We start from the raw sequence: 17,442 nt of genomic DNA on the forward strand, positions 1-17,442 counted from the left end.
CACCTTTCAATATTGAAGGTGTACATTTGTTCAAGAATTACTTAATAACTCCATTAATAAGAAACAAATAGAAAACAATTTTGTAATAATTTTTAATGTCCTCAATTTCTTTGTAAAACAGATGATAACCACTGGGAATACATGAGTTCTTTACATTAAAGTAATAGCTAAAGTTGATATGCGAATAAAGATAAAAATTTTGTGCTACGTTATTATGTTGCTATACAATCACACAAAGTTTACTAAAGAACCAACTACTTAAGCAACCTACTACTGGCAAGTTTGTCTACCGGTGTAACAGTGGCAAGTCTACGGACTTACGACGCTAAAATGTGTGGTTCGATTCCCCGCGGTGGACATAGCAGATAGGTTTGCGCGAAGTTCGTATGATAATGGTATAGACTCCAGATGGAAACAAATATATGTGGTTGTGGCAGTAAAATACTTCATTGGCTTTCTTAAAACGAGTAACTCGTATTCATGTTGTTGGTTTTCAACTTTTGTGTTTTACGATAGGAAGTTGTTTATTTAGAAAAGTTGTGACAACACTTCATTTACGTGTCTTTAGACTGTAAATAAAATATGAATAACTTGAAACATATTTCTTATCTCCCGACATTTTAAAACACAACAAATTTTCAAACAAAATTTATCTCACGCTCCATGCTGTGTGGTGGAGTGATATAAGGGAGTCTGTTGCTCAACAGGTAAGGCTTAGCACCCTGTCGTGAAAAATCGTCTCTGCTGCCGTCTTCTGTAGTGACACTATTAATGATGGCAAGAAGAGGTCTCTCATCTTTTACCTTTGAAATGGGGGGTAGCAGATGTGTTCTTTATTGAAACTTGCTCGTGGTTGAAACCTGTTGTCCCTGTAACATGTTAAGTTTGTGTACCTTAACCCTGAACAATGTTTCTTGTTTTTCTGCCTCAAACATAATTGTACCAACCTGTCCGATTTTTGAACTTGCAAATCGACGATTTTGCTTTAACTGTATTATGTTGAATATTGTCGGACACTTTCTTGATTCGGCAACTTCTGAAGAAACCGAACTTGATTAGTGTGTGCCTATGTGCAAGTACAAGCTTTTTGGTGAATTATGACAAAATAAACTGAACCTAATAATTAGGTGTTCCTCTAAAATGATGCGACTACAACTTTACGGTGATTTCATGTCAAATTAAACTGAATTTGGATAACAATTGTTCCTCTAAAGTGATGTGACTACAGCCTTCACGATGACTCCATGTAAGATGATGTAACTAAAACTCTTCATGGTGACTCTGAACGTGAAGAGTAGTTGTTCCTTTGAAATGGTGTGACTACAACTCCTTTTCAGAAGAAAGTGGATTTGATTAGTAGATGTTCGCCTAATATGGTATGGCTTCATTCTTCACTGTGGCTCCATCTGAGAAAATTAGTAAAGAATTTAGAAGATAAATTATTTATCTTTTTATATTATTTATAAAATATTATTTGGTAATAATAGTATACAAAATTGAATGGCTAAATTTGTAGTTTATATTAAAAGTTAATATCAAAATAATTGGTGGTTTCAACATTGTTTCTTAGCCAGTCGACCATTAATTCTTTGAGTAAAACTTTCGTAATCTTAAAAGTACTTATAAATCCTATTTGCATATTTGGAAATTTTCCGCGTGTATGCCTTCTGAAATTTGCATATGTAACACGCGTCCTAGGTTTTATCAAGCATTGTTGTTGGACTAAGTGTTGTTCTACAGGCATTATTGTTGGGTTACATGTGTCCAAGTAGTAACTGTTCTTGTGTTCCAGAAGGCACTGTTGTTGGGTTATATTTATTTATTATTCTACATACATTCTAATGTTAAAATATCGCAGGGATAACTTGTTCACTAGTCTCGCATAAACGTACAGTGGGACAACTTGTTCGAAGTTTAGCATAAAGTTTCACAATGGGCTATCTGTTCTTTGCACATTACAGTTCCTAACGTTTTAAGGCCGCAGACATACAGCTATGCCATTAACTGACCAGTGGAACAAGCATAACCTAACGGTACTGAAAGGGTTAACTGTGACCGAGTGGTTTAAAAGAGTGTTACATTTACTGCAGTTCTTTATAATAACCTTAAATTTGGAGTTAAGTTTGGAGTGTTTCCTTTTTATGACGAAGAAACTTCTTTGGGCAGGTTATGGTTTAGCGTGTTCGGACTGTGAATCAGGTGGTTAGTGGCATGCGGTTCGTTGGCACAGAAGCTTGTTCTGAAGTTTGGGGCCGTGGTTGCTTTGTAAGAGGGATAATTGAGTCACTTTATCTATTCAGATAAGCCATGGCAGTTAGTGCTCTTGACTAGGTAACTCCTTTTAGTATGTCAGACGGCTTAGCACAGATAGCACATGTCTAGCTATGAGCAAATATTCGGTACAAACAAAACCTTACCTTCATTAATATGAAAATCACTTCCGTGGGTTAGCGCTAAGTGCACGGGATTTACAACACTAAACTCTGGGGTTTGATTCCTCGCGGTGGACAAAATGTAGATAACCCGTAATGTAGCTTTACACGCGTACAACACCATTAGTAAGAAAAGTGATAGTTTTAAAAAACCCTATAAGCCAGTTAGTCTTCCATTTACTAACGTTTTGATAAACCTAATTCTTTCCTACATTTTCAGTGACTTGAATATTTAGATGTCAAACGTCATTTCTACCTGTGGCTAGCATACATCTATTCAGGTGCTACGTTGTAAAACCTGATAGCACGGTGGTACCTCGATTCTCGAACTTAATCCGTTCCAGAAGGATGTTTGAAAACCGAATCAATTTTTCCCATAAGAAATACTGTAAATTAAATTAATCCGTTACAGACCTCCAAAAATTACGCATTATGAAGCATTTTAAGTAAAAATATTGCTAATTTATACCTGTATAATAATACTTACATGTCAACCACAAAAATTATAAACACAATAAATGAAAATTTAACTGCACTTTACCTGTGCTGAGGAGAGCTGATGGCGTAAGTGAAAGGTGGTGAGGAACGTGGAGAGTAGGAGGGTTATTATTGTTTGGAGGGGAGTCACCTTCCATAAAAACGTCAGGTAACTCTCCTTCTGGGGTTCTTTCTCTGTCTTTTTGCACCGCTACAACCTGCTTGAGACTCACTGGACCTATTTCTCACTAAAAACTTATCTAATGAGGTTTGTTTATGCCTGGCGCCCTCCCATATGTCTCATCACACTATGTATGCCACTTCTCTCCCTAAATTTTTTCAAACCACCCCTACTAGCCTTAAAGGCATCACTTGTATCAGCACTCGTTCCAGGGGTGTTTTTCAGGAGTTCAGCATGCAACTGCTTTGCTTTCTCACAAATGCCGGTCTCAGAAATGCTATCACCAGCTAACTGTTTTTCGTTTACCCAAATGAACAACAGTTTTTCTACCTCTTCCATTGTTTGTGATCTTTGTTTCGTAAGAACTGTCTCTCCTTTTGCAACATCAGCTCCTTTGATGACCTCTTTATTTTTCAATATGGTGCAGACTGTAGACTTCACCATACCAAACTGTGTAGCAAGGTCAAACACCCGAACACCACTCTCATACTTCGCTATGAGATCTTTTTTCACCTCTATTGTGGCTCTAACAACTTTTCTTTTTGGTTTGCTGCTTTTATTATCCTTCTTTGACCCCATGGTGGCTTATTTAACCGGAATATTTAGAAAAACAATAAAAACAAAACAAAAAGAAAAACGAGAACGTTCACAGCAGATTTTAGCGGGGATGTGGACTGAGCGACAGGTGCGGGTCAAATGTTTTGAACAAGCTTGGCGTGAGCCGAAAATGGTCGAAGAGTCGTTCGGGTTATCAGTCGGGTTATTTTGGGGGTTCGGGCCACGACAGCTTGGTTCGGGAACCGAGTTTATGTTCGACAACCGAGACATTTTTTTCTCAAACAATATGTTCGAAAACCGAATTGTTCGAGAAGGGAGTCGTTCGAGAACCGAGGTACCACTGTATTGAGAACTGAGGTACCACTGTATTTATTTTTTTCCATAGCAGAGCCAGGTGTAAACTATCGGTAAGCGTGGTCGAATTGTAAATTCGAAGATTCATGGTAGCCTAAGAAAAGGCGGTGGGTGCTGCTGAGAAGTAGGCTATCCTCTAGTCTATCAGTTCAGAATTAGTGACAGCATCACCCCTGTCATCTGGTTGGTCAACGGTGCGTCTGAGGGCTTCTAAAGCCTGAAAATCGAGTTAGATCTCTTCACTAGTGGGGGGGGGCGGTACTGATAGCTCATTGTATAACTTTGTGCGAAACAACAAATAAACAAAAAGAAAATAAAGTAAGATCAGCACGTGCGCAGCTCTAAGCGAAATTCTGAAACCAATCAAACCAACCTTCGTTCATAGCATATTTGATCAAATTATTTTACAATTTTATTCGTAGTAGAAATATATAACATGCTTTTATGAGAAAAACAATAATAAACGAATAACATTCAATCAGTATTTTTTATCAGTTTATAAAGAAATGCAGCGATGAGAACCACAAAAGCTGAATGTTTTCATATTTTGTCAGACGCATTCAATAAACATATTGACACCGCTTTTACCAATGTAATTAACTAGAAAAAATAACTTCAACCAATCAGGTGTCATATTGATACCGTTTTTACGAATGTAATGAACTACAAAATATATTTTCAATTAATCAGATATGGGTGTTAACTCTTTCTGTTTATAATTTTTCTTTAGTATTACTGGTGTTTCAACTTGTATGCCCATCCAGCTTTTAAACTATGCTTCTCTCTATCTGTCTTTCTGCTCATTTGACTCCCTGTGTAAATAATTTTCTATTATTTATAGATCTGCTGTCTATCTGTCTATTTTTAAAATAAAACACTTTATTTTCGTACTCGTAATACAAACGCATCACGACACACATTTACACGTAATGTATGGCTAATAATGAATAATTTGATCTCATGTTTTTTAGTTTCGTCTCTCGGTTATGTCAGTGGTAAGTTTCGACCTTGCAACGCTAAAACCTGGGGTTCAGTTCCAACCAGTAGATAAAGCGTGCGTAGCCGACTCTCTATTTGCTAAGAACGTTTTTATTAGGTGTGAAGGCATGTGTTTGAAGGAGTTGGTGTTATTTATTTTAGGCCATGTTTTATATATTTTCAACCTCAATTTTTAGCCACGCGTGAATGTTGTAAAAGTAGGTATACAGGTATTAAAACTATTCTGAACGGGCTGAATATAAGTGTAACTGTGCCAGAGTCTGAATAAATTTTTGTTTTTACAATGTGATGACCAAGCTATATATGACTGATGTAGTTACCTAAAGTTTACTGACAGGTTATTATTCTGTTTTATACTTAAATTGAAACTTCTATCTCATTTGTACGTATTAGTTAGAAGTTATCTTCTATCGTGTACGTGGTTGTATTTATTCGTCGAACTTGTGCTATGAATTGAAGTGTAATAAAATTATTTCGGTTTCCTGTATTTGTTCTTAGGATGAGTAAGTCGTTGTATCTTTTTCTAGTCCACTACTTTATATAGGATTTTCTGATTTCTTTTTATGTATTACTCTCCTATAGATTGGCTTCTTTCTGTGATATCTTGATTAAAAACCTATTCTCATTAATTAGTTGTCAGTGTTAATTTTCGTGGATTTACATCACTTAAAATCCAGGTTTCGGTTCCCAGTGTTGGACAGATCGTATCTTGTAGTTCTGCTTTAAAACGCGCACACACAGCAGCGACAACAGAACAACCAGTCGTTTCCTGCACCAGTCTTGTTTTGTTCGATTATACTAACATTATTCTCAATTACCGTTGTCGTTGTTTTCAAACTATCTAGTAATACTACAATCGGATACAATTCAGAACAGTTTTTATGATATTGTTAAACGCCATAAAAAATAGCTTTTTTTTTTTTTCCTTCTTAGTGTTAACTCTGTTTTCAAACAGGATCCAGTCAAAAGGCACAACTGGACCAGTTGTTGATCACCGTAACGTATTTTACTGGTTGGATAAACAAAACATTTTTTATTGTTACTCATGTTCACACCTAGACCCTCTGTGAAATATCTTTTATATTGCCGCCTTAACATCAGCACTGGGGTTTATTTATATATACGAGTCTATTGGTGTTTAACTTTCTAAGTGTTTTTTTTTTTTGTTTTGTTTTTTTAAGGCCATTTAGTCGGTGAATTGCGTGACAATGTTTGTTCTCTGGTTTGCTGTTAAGGGATATGTTTGTGTATACGGTTATATATGTAGTTTTGTTCAAGGTTGTAAGGGCAACTTGTGAAGTAACCTAACAGCATTGTTGTTGATTCATGCAAAGGCAACTTGTGAAGTAACCTAACAGCATTGTTGTTGATTCATGCAAGGGCGTCTTGTGAAGTAATTTAACAGCATTGTTGTTGAATCATATTCGTATTTGAAGTATGTACTTGGAGACACCCAGGTACACTTTACCTTCTGTTTTTTTCAATACACTTGTTTTATGTACGAAGGGGAAATAGAATATTTGTTGAGACAGTTTAAGTAAGGCGTTCTGCATATGCGCAACTGTCAAGAACGGTATGACGTATCACGTGGTTTACCACGCCTGGACATGTATTGATTGGTTGCTGTTATTGTATGGTGTATTTTATCCAATACGTTTGGGCCAAATGGCTTTCCTGTCATAATTCGTTGTTGAGATATATGTTACAACAACGAATATTTATCTTTAAATCTGTATATTTATCTATCTGTATCTACTTATATCTATCTCTCTTTATCTGTGTCATATGGGAGGTTTGATGAAATATATCATATCGGTACTATTTATATTAAGACTACGCTTCGATCTACCAATGAGTGAACCAGTTAAAACATATATTTTGAATGCAGTTCTGTTTTCTGTAAAATTAGCCTATAAAATTTCTATCTTTCAAACAACCTGAATCACACGTGTATGTTGAAACAGGACTAGTCAAAGTGCTTTAGTCTAATTGTAAACAAAACCTATACCAAAAGCCTACTAAATTAGTAAAAATATTTTGTGACAAACAATAAACCTGTTTTGATCCCAATGTTTTTATAAGTGGTCCGGGTGGAAAAATTGGACAGAAAACCTTTATAAATTAATATTCTTCTGACAAAGAGTCCAGAAATATTGGTTTTGTTTTTATATATCACAGCCTATTTTATTTTCATTTTTTTCTTTTTAAATTTGACAGGTAGGCTTGTTTGATTAAACAAAAATATATCGAGTCTTCCTTTGAGACAAAAATTTGAAATTGTACAGAAATATTATTTGTTATATAATTATATTAAATTAGATAGTTTTATACCAAGTATAAAATTCGTATCAGAATGAACAACACTAACATTATCATGTTCTAATTACATCTAGATGTTTATTTTTATGATACAGTGCCGATTGTGAACATCGAACTCTCGATTAGATCAGAAACAGTAAAATTATTTAATATACAGTGTTAATAACAACAAAAGTTGGCAGCGATTTGTTTTTGTTGCATATACAACTAAGTCATAGCATTACTTTTGTGACTGATGATCCATGCCTAGTAGTAGAGGGGTAACAAACATGAACGACGTTCGATAAGTCGCACAAAATTAAATCGTGTTTCAGATGTGTGGGGAGTTTCGTATTAACCGTACACCGTAAGTGTTTATTATTGGTTCAGAAAAAAATCATCAAATATCCGTGTGGACTGAATTTAGAATGAAAGAAGTGAAGAGAGAAACCGAATGTGATTAAATGCTGTCCAAAACATTTTCTTCTTGGTGATGACAAAACTGGACAACAGTGGTAGTTTTAAAAACGTAGACGTAAATAGGAACGTAAATATGAATTTGTGGCAAGAGGAATTTATATATATATATCTTTGTTACCAAGATTAAGGATGGAACAGCCAACATTAACTTTGTTTCAAAGTCTGAAAAGATAAAAGAGAAACTTTCATATTGGAAGACTGCCAACCTGTATCTTTAGTGTTTATAATTACAACATTCCAGTTGAGGCTGGTAAAGACAGAAAGGGGAGAATGAGAAGAAGACAGAATGGTTAAAATGTATGTGTTGAATGCTTAGGATGTATATTTCATTTTATGTTTGTTTGCCCTGCGTAACTAAATTAGGAGGATAATAAAATAGGTTATTAAGGCATTTTGAAATATTTAAAGTACAGGGTGGCCCGTAAGTCCCTACCCATCCATATATCTTATGCATCCAGTGTATCTGTGTGCTGTTTCTCATTCTCGCTGCATAATATTATGCGACGTACTTGTCACAATACGTTTTTCAAGTGTAAATTGGCTTACATCGGCTATATTTCTCTGAAAAAAAAATAAACAAATTTATAGTACATGCGTAATTGAATATAATATAATAACATATGGATGGGTAGGAACTTACGGACCACCCTGTAGAATAAATACTTCACATTTCTTGTGTGATAGTGTCACTTAAAGGGAGCTTCAGTTGCGATGTGACGATTCGAATTCGATCCATCTTATTCGATTCCGTGACGTGCGTGTTTATAGTATATTTAAAACAACACTCGGCTGAAATTATACAACGTATTTTTTCTGTCTCCACTTTTTATTGTTCATTTGACTTTTGTCTGTCACATCAGTAAAGTGTTCAAAGACTGACTTCTAACCACCTCATACAACGTTTCAGTAAGTGGCGTGAAATGTGACAGATACAACGATCTATTTCTTGCATTTGTTTGAGGTCTTATCTGTATTGCGTTTTTATTCTTTATAGCAAGTGTTGTAATTGTTACAAGGATACGCCATCCCTTGTGAACGTTCTCCCGACAAGAATTATAATGTAGTGCAGCAGTCTTCGTTATCGGATAAACTCAGTATAAATTAATTAATTATATATATTAATTAAATATACGCATTTATTTACTTTTAATGTGTTATTCTGAGATAATTGTATACTTTATGATATTCATAAAACAAGGCATTTTGCGTCTTCACGTGCCAAAAAACTGGTTTGTGTGTACACAGTTTTTGTTTTTCTAAGTTAACATAAGCTTGTTCAAATTAAGATAAAGAACTGGTTTGCGTGTACACAGTTGTTGTTTTTCTAAGTTAACATAAGCTTGCTCAAATTAAGATAAAAGACTGGTTTGTGTGTACACAGTTTTGTTTTTCTAAGTTAACATAAGCTTGTTCAAATTAAGATAAAAAACTGGTTTGTGTGTACACAGTTTTGTTTTTCTAAGTTAACATAAGCTTGCTCAAATTAAGATAAAAAACTGGTTTGTGTGTACACAGTTTTGTTTTTCTAAGTTAACATAAGCTTGCTCAAATTAAGATAAAAAACTGGTTTGTGTGTACACAGTTTTGTTTTCTAAGTTAACATAAGCTTGTTCAAATTAAGATAAAAACTGGTTTGTGTGTACAGTTTTGTTTTCTAAGTTAACATAAGCTTGCTCAAATTAAGATAAAAAACTGGTTTGTGTGTACAGTTTTGTTTTTCTAAGTTAACATAAGCTTGCTCAAATTAAGATAAAAAACTGGTTTGTGTGTACACAGTTTTGTTTTTCTAAGTTAACATAAGCTTGCTCAAATTAAGATAAAAAACTGGTTTGTATGTACACAGTTTTGTTTTTCTAAGTTAACATAAGCTTGCTCAAATTAAGATAGAAAACTGGTTTGTGTGTACACAGTTTTGTTTTTCTAAGTTAACATAAGCTTGTTCAAATTAAGATAAAAAACTGGTTTGTGTGTACAGTTTTGTTTTTCTAAGTTAACATAAGCTTGCTCAAATTAAGATAAAATTGTTCTTAACGTTTTCAAAATAATTACTTAACTTTGTAGGCCTTGCGTACATAGATAAATGCCCTTTAACTTTGCGTCCAATTCAGTTATTATGAATGTGTTGCGAAGATGATTTCCATCGTTTCTGTTCATCTTACTCATTTTGTTCTTCCGGATGCTTCCGTTAAGTTTCATCCGCCATACTTTGCGCAAGACCAAGCTTTGCTCCATATTATTCGCAATTCCAGTAGCCTTTAATCGATCCGCTCTCAGATGAACATAATTGATATCGTACTGGTGTCTTTAACGTACTTCAACAACACTAATGTACATGTGACTGTATATAAACCCAGTGAGTTTTTGTTTTTTTCCTCACGTGGGTCATGCTAAGTGCTTGAGTGTTAGGTGCTTATTAATGTACAACGTTACCCTCTGTTTGTGTCTCCATTTATGGTTCTTATTCGCTCTTCTAACAGTATGAGCAGTTCGACTGAAGTGCTCATACGGTGACGTAATCAAGTTCGTTGCTTACATTTAATTTCAAACAAACTAATTATTAAGGCTTAGGCAATGTTGGAAAATTAACGTTCGATTAATAAACAGTAATGTTGATGATAGTAAAAAAAGTTGATTTAATTTGCACCAGTAGTTGTTTTAATTGGTTAATAAATCTTTTATGATTTCAGTAGCCGTGCCAAACTAAATAAATATTACTTAAAAGTATGTACATATAACATACTTATAGTATGCACAGGTAGAAACTTGTATATGTTTTGGTTTTATATATATATAGATGTATAGATACGTATGTGTGTGTGTCGATACGTAAACAGGCTTGTTATTTCTATTAATAAATTATCATAATTGTTATTATGGTTACACTTATTCATTATATATACAGCTCTATAAGTCGGTACTTTGAGGTATATTTTTAACTGCTTTTAGATCAGGGTAGGTAAGGTAGTCATAGCTGTCCGTCGACTTGGAATATTTTATCCTATTCATTTATGCCAGTTATCTTTTGTTTTTAAATTCTTGACTTTAGGAACTCATCTCCCATCGAGTAATCTCGGGCTTAAATTTTGATCTTAGGAACTTTCCTCTCGTCTATCTATGTCATGGATTCTTAGTATTTCACTTTTGACCTTAGAGCTCTTCTCCTAACTAATTATGTCAGAGTGTTTTGATTAAAAAATTATTTTAGAAACTCTTCTCCCACCTAGTTATCTCAGGGATTCTTGGTATTCCACTCTTTGATCATAGAAACTCTTCTCCCACCTAGTTATGTCATGGATCATGTTCTGTAATTTGTGGTTTTGAGTATTGAATATTTTCATTAACTTGGGAAGGTTAGTTTACATGTAAAATGTTGAGATCCTATCTGTAAGTTACACGAAATCGTCATATATAAAACAACGTACTACAAAGACCCTGTAAATAATATTACAAATCAAGGAAAAACTACAAGTAGCACGGTTTTAGGATCCTTTTACAAAATTCAGCATTTTAATGAAAAATGTTTTAAGGAAACCCACTAAAGTAAAACGAAATTCAGAATTTCCCTGTAATGACCGAAAATATCCCACTTTGAATGAAGTTTCTTAAAACTGTTTTATTCGATTTGAAATACGAAAATTAATAAACAATTTTTGAAAGGTCCTACCAGTTTGTTTTTCAGAACTAGACACCATGAGAACGTATGTTGTCAGTTTACTCCTAACACTAAACAAATAAACAACGTTTAGACAATGTTGTGTGCAAGAACTGACGTAACGTTCTGTATATCTTTATAACTTGAGCACAGTACCACATTTTAACATGTGTTAAATACAAAAACGCCGGTGAAAATTCCACCCAATCAGAAAAGCAATTAACTAAAAAATTATCCCTGTAATGAAATATGTTTTTTAATACAAACATAGAACAAAATACAGAACTTAATCAAAATAATGTTCAGTTATGGTTAACATTATTGGGTTAAGAAACTAGTTTATATATGGACGGGTGTTGAGTTTAAAAATTATTAGCTATAAACATTTCGACTTATTTCCTTTTCTTTAGTTTGTATTTTGACTCACATTAACATCTTTATCGGTAGAATCAGCTTACGGTAAACGCTTAAGTGGTTGTCATTTATTTTAGAAAATTCTTGAGTGGACATTTTTCCGTCAGCTACACAAAAGAAAACAGAATATCAGAGTTTTCCGTTGAAACCTTTTCAGAGGAACAACAACAGCATGTTCTCCAAACAACAACTTTCTCAAGATGTGATTTTAATGTCACCGTAAACATCATTTTTAAAGAATTGCTCTCACTTTTCGAACTTATTGTTGTACTTAGTGTTGACAGCCAGTCTATCAGTGGTGTTTAGTAAGAGAATGTCTATATCAGTTATGTTTATACATTTTTACTGCTGGTTACCAGTTTGTCGACAGGGTGCTGGCTACCAGTAGCTACAAACAATCGCTCTCGTAATTATAAATACTTGTTAGGCTTGCAGTATGAACAGTATTTGTAAAGGTTTTTAGGCATATCCGTGTGTTACTCATTTATTATACAAGTATGTTGGTAATATGTTATAACATATCAGCAGCGTTGAGAATCTGTTAAACCTAGGGTAGTATTCTCTGTTGCCAGTCTTGAGAATTTGTTATAATTTGTAGTGTTTTACTCTGCAAGTAATGTTTAAAATCTGTTATACCCTCTATAACATTGTATTCTATCATCGTTGTTAAAAATATGTTCTGTTGTACGTTAGCAGCAATGTTGAACAAAATCTGTTATTATCTATCAGTAGTTGAACTCTGTAATGTTGTATTTAACTATTACTTCAGTTATCCATTATATCAACGTTTGGGAACTTTACGACTTACATAATGTTAAATATAGTCAAACACTTTATTTATTGTTTTTTAAAACCTGACTGCTTGTATAGAACACCATGTTTATGATGAATAGATAATATTATTAAGTGTTAGAGTGAATAACGGTCACTTGTTTTTTTTTTATATATTATTGTAATCAACTTGCAACGCAAGTTAGAAATGTCATAGCTGTTGACTACTTAAAATAGAAGGATATTATATTACGACATACAGTATGACATCGCTTACCTTCAAAGGATTCAACTGTTGAAGAGATAAAAACCTACTGAGCTCATGCATTATATTACATTCGTATAACATCTCATCTGTAAAAAAATATATAAGAAACATTTGACAATGAAACTATAAATACAGTTTTTATTGTGTTGATTGAAACTTTGTAACATTTTGAATTATTTTATAATAGATGTGATTCTAAGATCTATACCGAAGGAGAAGGAATTTTGGATATAAAATTAACTGAAAAACTTGTACTAAGACGCATATATTTACAATATTTAACAGTGGTTTTAGATTTTTTGACCAGTCAAAAAATAAATGATATATTGATACAATTTAACTGGTCAATTAACCAACTTGCAATCCTGTATTCAGTTACACTCTGTAATTATAACGTTGTGCTTTATTAGTATGGTTAAAAATTCGATATACTCTATAACTTTATGCTTTTGGTATTGTTAAAAATAGTGTTGTGCTCTATCAACATAGTTAGAGATACAGGTTTTACTCTTTTGTGTTATGTTTAAAATCATTCTTATACTTTACAGTGCTGTGCTTTGTCAGCATTGTTAAAAATTCGTGTTATATTCTATGGTGTTGTGCTTTATCAACATTGTTAAAAACTCTTGTTATATTCTATATATTTGTCAACGTAATTGAAAATTTGTTATACTCTACGGTGTAACTGTTCGTCTTTAAAAGAACTGATCAGTGCTTTATTTGCTTGGATCAACTTATAAACTGAATATGATCTTTCTTGAGGTTGTTTTATAATTTCAATAAACTCACTACACAAACTGATAAAACCACTTGTTATTATAATACCCTCAAGCCATGTGGGCGGAAATGAAATACGCACTTATGAAAGGGAAATTATGTGTATAAACATTCACAATAATGGCCACAAATGTAAGAAACAACGAGAGATAATAACCATAATGTTGTATCTAAACTTGTTTTCTAAGCACGCTCTGAACTGGTACTGGTACGTCTTCAAGAATAGTGGTTTGTTTAGGTCTAAGCTTGAACACTAAAACTTGCTTTTGTATGTTGCCTGTCACCTGTTTTAAATTTTATAAATCAAAATATTAAATTTATATTGAGTCTGAAGTACTTAACGTAACTTCACTGAAATATTGTAAGGAATAAATACGCATCAAAAGAACACGCATAATAAACACACACGAAAATCACTACAGCTTTGTCTTTTGTTTTCGGGGGAAGCGAAAAATACTATAATGTTTATAATTATTAAACAAGCATGCTGAATGTTGTAACTGCTTTTCGCATCAAAAACCAGTTTTAAAGGAGATCTAATAATCTTGATTTAGCGCACATATATCTTAAATGTAACAAGTTCTGACGATTGTCCCTTCTTATTAACGTGATGAAATGAGTGATGACGTCATAGGTTGACGTCTTCTGAATTTCCTTCCAAAATGTTGCCTTTTACCAGTATTTTATAAACTTCTTGGTGAACAGGGCATTTGTGTTTACATATTTGATATAAAAATAATTAACTGTGGCAGAAATACTGAAACAGAAACAGTAAAGTTGTGAGTGAAAATAGTCTCTTGTTTTAGTGATACCATGTAATGTTGGACAAATATAACTATATATAAACTAATGGAGAAATAACCAACAAATAACACTTGAAAGGGGGGTAAATTCTAGGGCAATTTCCTAAAACGCTTATTACTTTATTATTTAAGTTAAATGCGAACATTTTATCTTGCACAAAACTGTAGTTTCATTAACACTATTCACTTCAACTTCTTATCTGTTCAACGGATTTAATATTAAAACCGAGGAAGCAGAACCGTTGTTAGCAGTGAGGTCACTCAGACCACTCATGTCCTGACTACTTTCTTCATGTCATGTATTTAAAGTTGCTTCTTTTAATTCAGTGCATTACGTTGTTTGTATACAGCATTAGTAGTTAAAATGGCATTAAGTTTTCTAAAGTTGTCTGGGGGGGATCGTGCCCCCAGAGATGCCTAGGAATGACATGCTTTACACATATCGTGTGTCACATTGTTTCACAGCAGTGGTCGGACCACTCAAATAATGTTTAGTCGTTAATGAAGAGCTACTTTCCAAAACGCAGTATTTAGGTGCAAGTCAAATATTTTATTTAGCTGAAGTCATGTGTCAGTGGATCGCAGTGCTTGCCTTTTGTATCGTCTATACTACTTAATGGTCACCACTAACAATTTAGCACTTACCGGTAATGGAACTTCTTGTTAATGGTCAGTGGTGGAAACTATCTATACTCAGTGATCAGCTCTAATAATATTGTCCTGACTGACCGGTGGTAACATTCTTAATTGTCACTAGCTTCCTGCTGCACTGCACTCATTAATAAAAATGTAATTCTTTTTTATCAGTAGAGACAGATTTTCTTCAAGGTCGGTGGTCAATACTTATAAGATTTATCAATAGCAGGAGTCTCCTTAGTTGTTTGCTTGCCTCTCGGTGATGAATAGTGATAAAATAGTACTTACTGACCAGTGGAAAGAGACTTCTTAACGGTCAGTGGCGACTGTTTCCATAACTTAGTTCTCACTCATCAGTGATAAAAGTCTTTTTTAATCACTGTTTGCTACCGAATCGCTAGGATTTAATGGTAGTTTTAACGATATGTTGCGTACGTATTAATAGCGAACAGTAGTAAGTATTTTATATAAAAAAAACTTTTCAGGTTTTAATGATCAGCGGTGGCTGTTTGTTGCCTGGAGACCTATAATTGTGGAAACTAGTTAACAGAACATTTAACATTTACTACGTCACATAGATTGTTGTGTTACCCGATAACGTAGAGATAGATATCGACAACGTAAAACATCTGTTATCTTATTTACATCAGTAAAAGGGTTTTATCTTTATACTGAGTTGACCTTTAGTTCAAATGGTTTTTCAAATGGACAGGATACATTTCCTTTTAGTAAATCTATGGTGAAACTCAAGATCTCGGATAGTATAATGTGTGGTACGAAACAACCCCAAAAATTTATAAAATTACTTACTGATGTAGCCAAAAGCTTCTGGACCATCACTGTCATGGCTGCCTTTGTTTCTTTCTGCGTCGCGTCTTACAAGCCTGGCTGTTCAGCTTGAAGACCTGTAAGGGCTCTGTAAGTCCAACCCTTTTAACCCTTTGTTCCCGGAGCCGCGCCCGCCTGGAGCTAGTAACGTCTCTGTGTATAGGATATATATATATGCCAAGCCTATGTTAGCTTAGGTACTGTTAGCTGTACCAGGTTACTCTTAACTAATGGGAATCTTTCTGCAGCTTTCACGCCATCTGTTGTGCCAAGTTGGACCACTTTTTGCCTCTATTCTAGGTTAAAATAATCTGGTAAAAAGACGTACATGGTTCTTCTTTCTAGACGCTGTCTTGTCTGATATTTGTTCTGTAGTTTAACTGTTGCTTCCCACTCACATATTATTAACATTCAGAACCGTATAGTCTATATAGACCATTTGTATATCCCCCGTTTTTCCTACTAGGAGGTAAGTGCGTCTTTCAAGAATTTATTATTTTCTATGAATATTTTATGCCTGTAATGATGTTTCACATGTTCCGTGTTTGAAGTTATGTTTTGTTGTTGTTGTTGTTTCAGCTAACCAACATTTGACGTTTTACTCTTTATTTATGAACAAATGTTTGTGCTTACAGTATGTCTACAAGTGACAAAAAAAATCGAAAAAGATTGTTGTCGTAACATGTCTTACGGCCATCTGAAACTTTTTGCCTGTTCTTACCGTACTGGAAAACCAGATGAGAGGGTGTGGAATTGAGAAGGGGATGTACAATAAAAAAAAAAAAAAGTCCGCGTGCCTGTTGGTATCTGTACTTAATGGAGGAACAGACGGTTTGGTTTGGTGATGAATTGTGTGTCTACTTATTCTTAATGTCTGTGTCGATATAGTTTGCCCTTGACCTTGAGACTGAAAGAACAGACCCCCCTCTTCAACTTTCAATCGCCACACGTGTGCTTGTCCCCCCTTCTTTTAATACGCCAAGAATGGCGGAAAATTATACTTTGTTTTGTACAGTACCAGTAAATATTATCTTTCTTATCTAGATCAGATTTTTATTAATTATTACGAATTTACAATAAAATTATAGAAATTCCTTTAATAACATGCGTTTTTCATAACATTACTTTCGAATTAATTCTAACCTTGCCAAATTAAAACAAAAATTAGCCCACCCCCTCTTTTCAGGCTTTGCCGTTTAAACCTATAAAATGGGATTATAAGCAACTGTAGTAATTGTGTGTAGGGTGAGGTATTGATGACGTAAGTTTTGGTCTTTTTGTTATGAGAGTAATGTTAGAGTTTGTAATTAGTAATTTGTGGCGATTGCTGCGGCAAGCTTGGATTAATTAAAATGTTGTTTTAAAGTGTGTCCACATGTGATAGATACTTGGATCTTAGTATGCTGACACATCTATAATATGTGTGAATACTAGAATGTTTGACTCACAACTTTCACCATTCAGTTGTTGTTTAAAGTAATAAAATGACTAAGACGTGTATGTTATTATTAGAA

General features: G+C 33.9%; 1 protein-coding gene and 1 long non-coding RNA gene across 6 annotated transcripts in view; one reads left to right on the forward strand and one right to left on the reverse strand.

The window, feature by feature from the left end:
• Positions 1-17,442, forward strand: part of MESR6 (misexpression suppressor of ras 6) — a 426,053-nt gene that overhangs the window by 82,395 nt on the left and 326,216 nt on the right. The window lies entirely within an intron of this gene.
• Positions 74-16,374, reverse strand: LOC143250926 (uncharacterized). The gene is made up of 2 exons (XR_013028438.1): positions 15,911-16,374; positions 74-1,406 (listed from the first exon to the last, which is right to left on the reverse strand). It is a non-coding gene; the product is annotated as an uncharacterized LOC143250926 (long non-coding RNA).

The sequence above is a fragment of the Tachypleus tridentatus genome, chromosome 5 (genome assembly GCF_004210375.1).
Source record: "Tachypleus tridentatus isolate NWPU-2018 chromosome 5, ASM421037v1, whole genome shotgun sequence".
Lineage (NCBI taxonomy): Eukaryota > Metazoa > Arthropoda > Merostomata > Xiphosura > Limulidae > Tachypleus > Tachypleus tridentatus.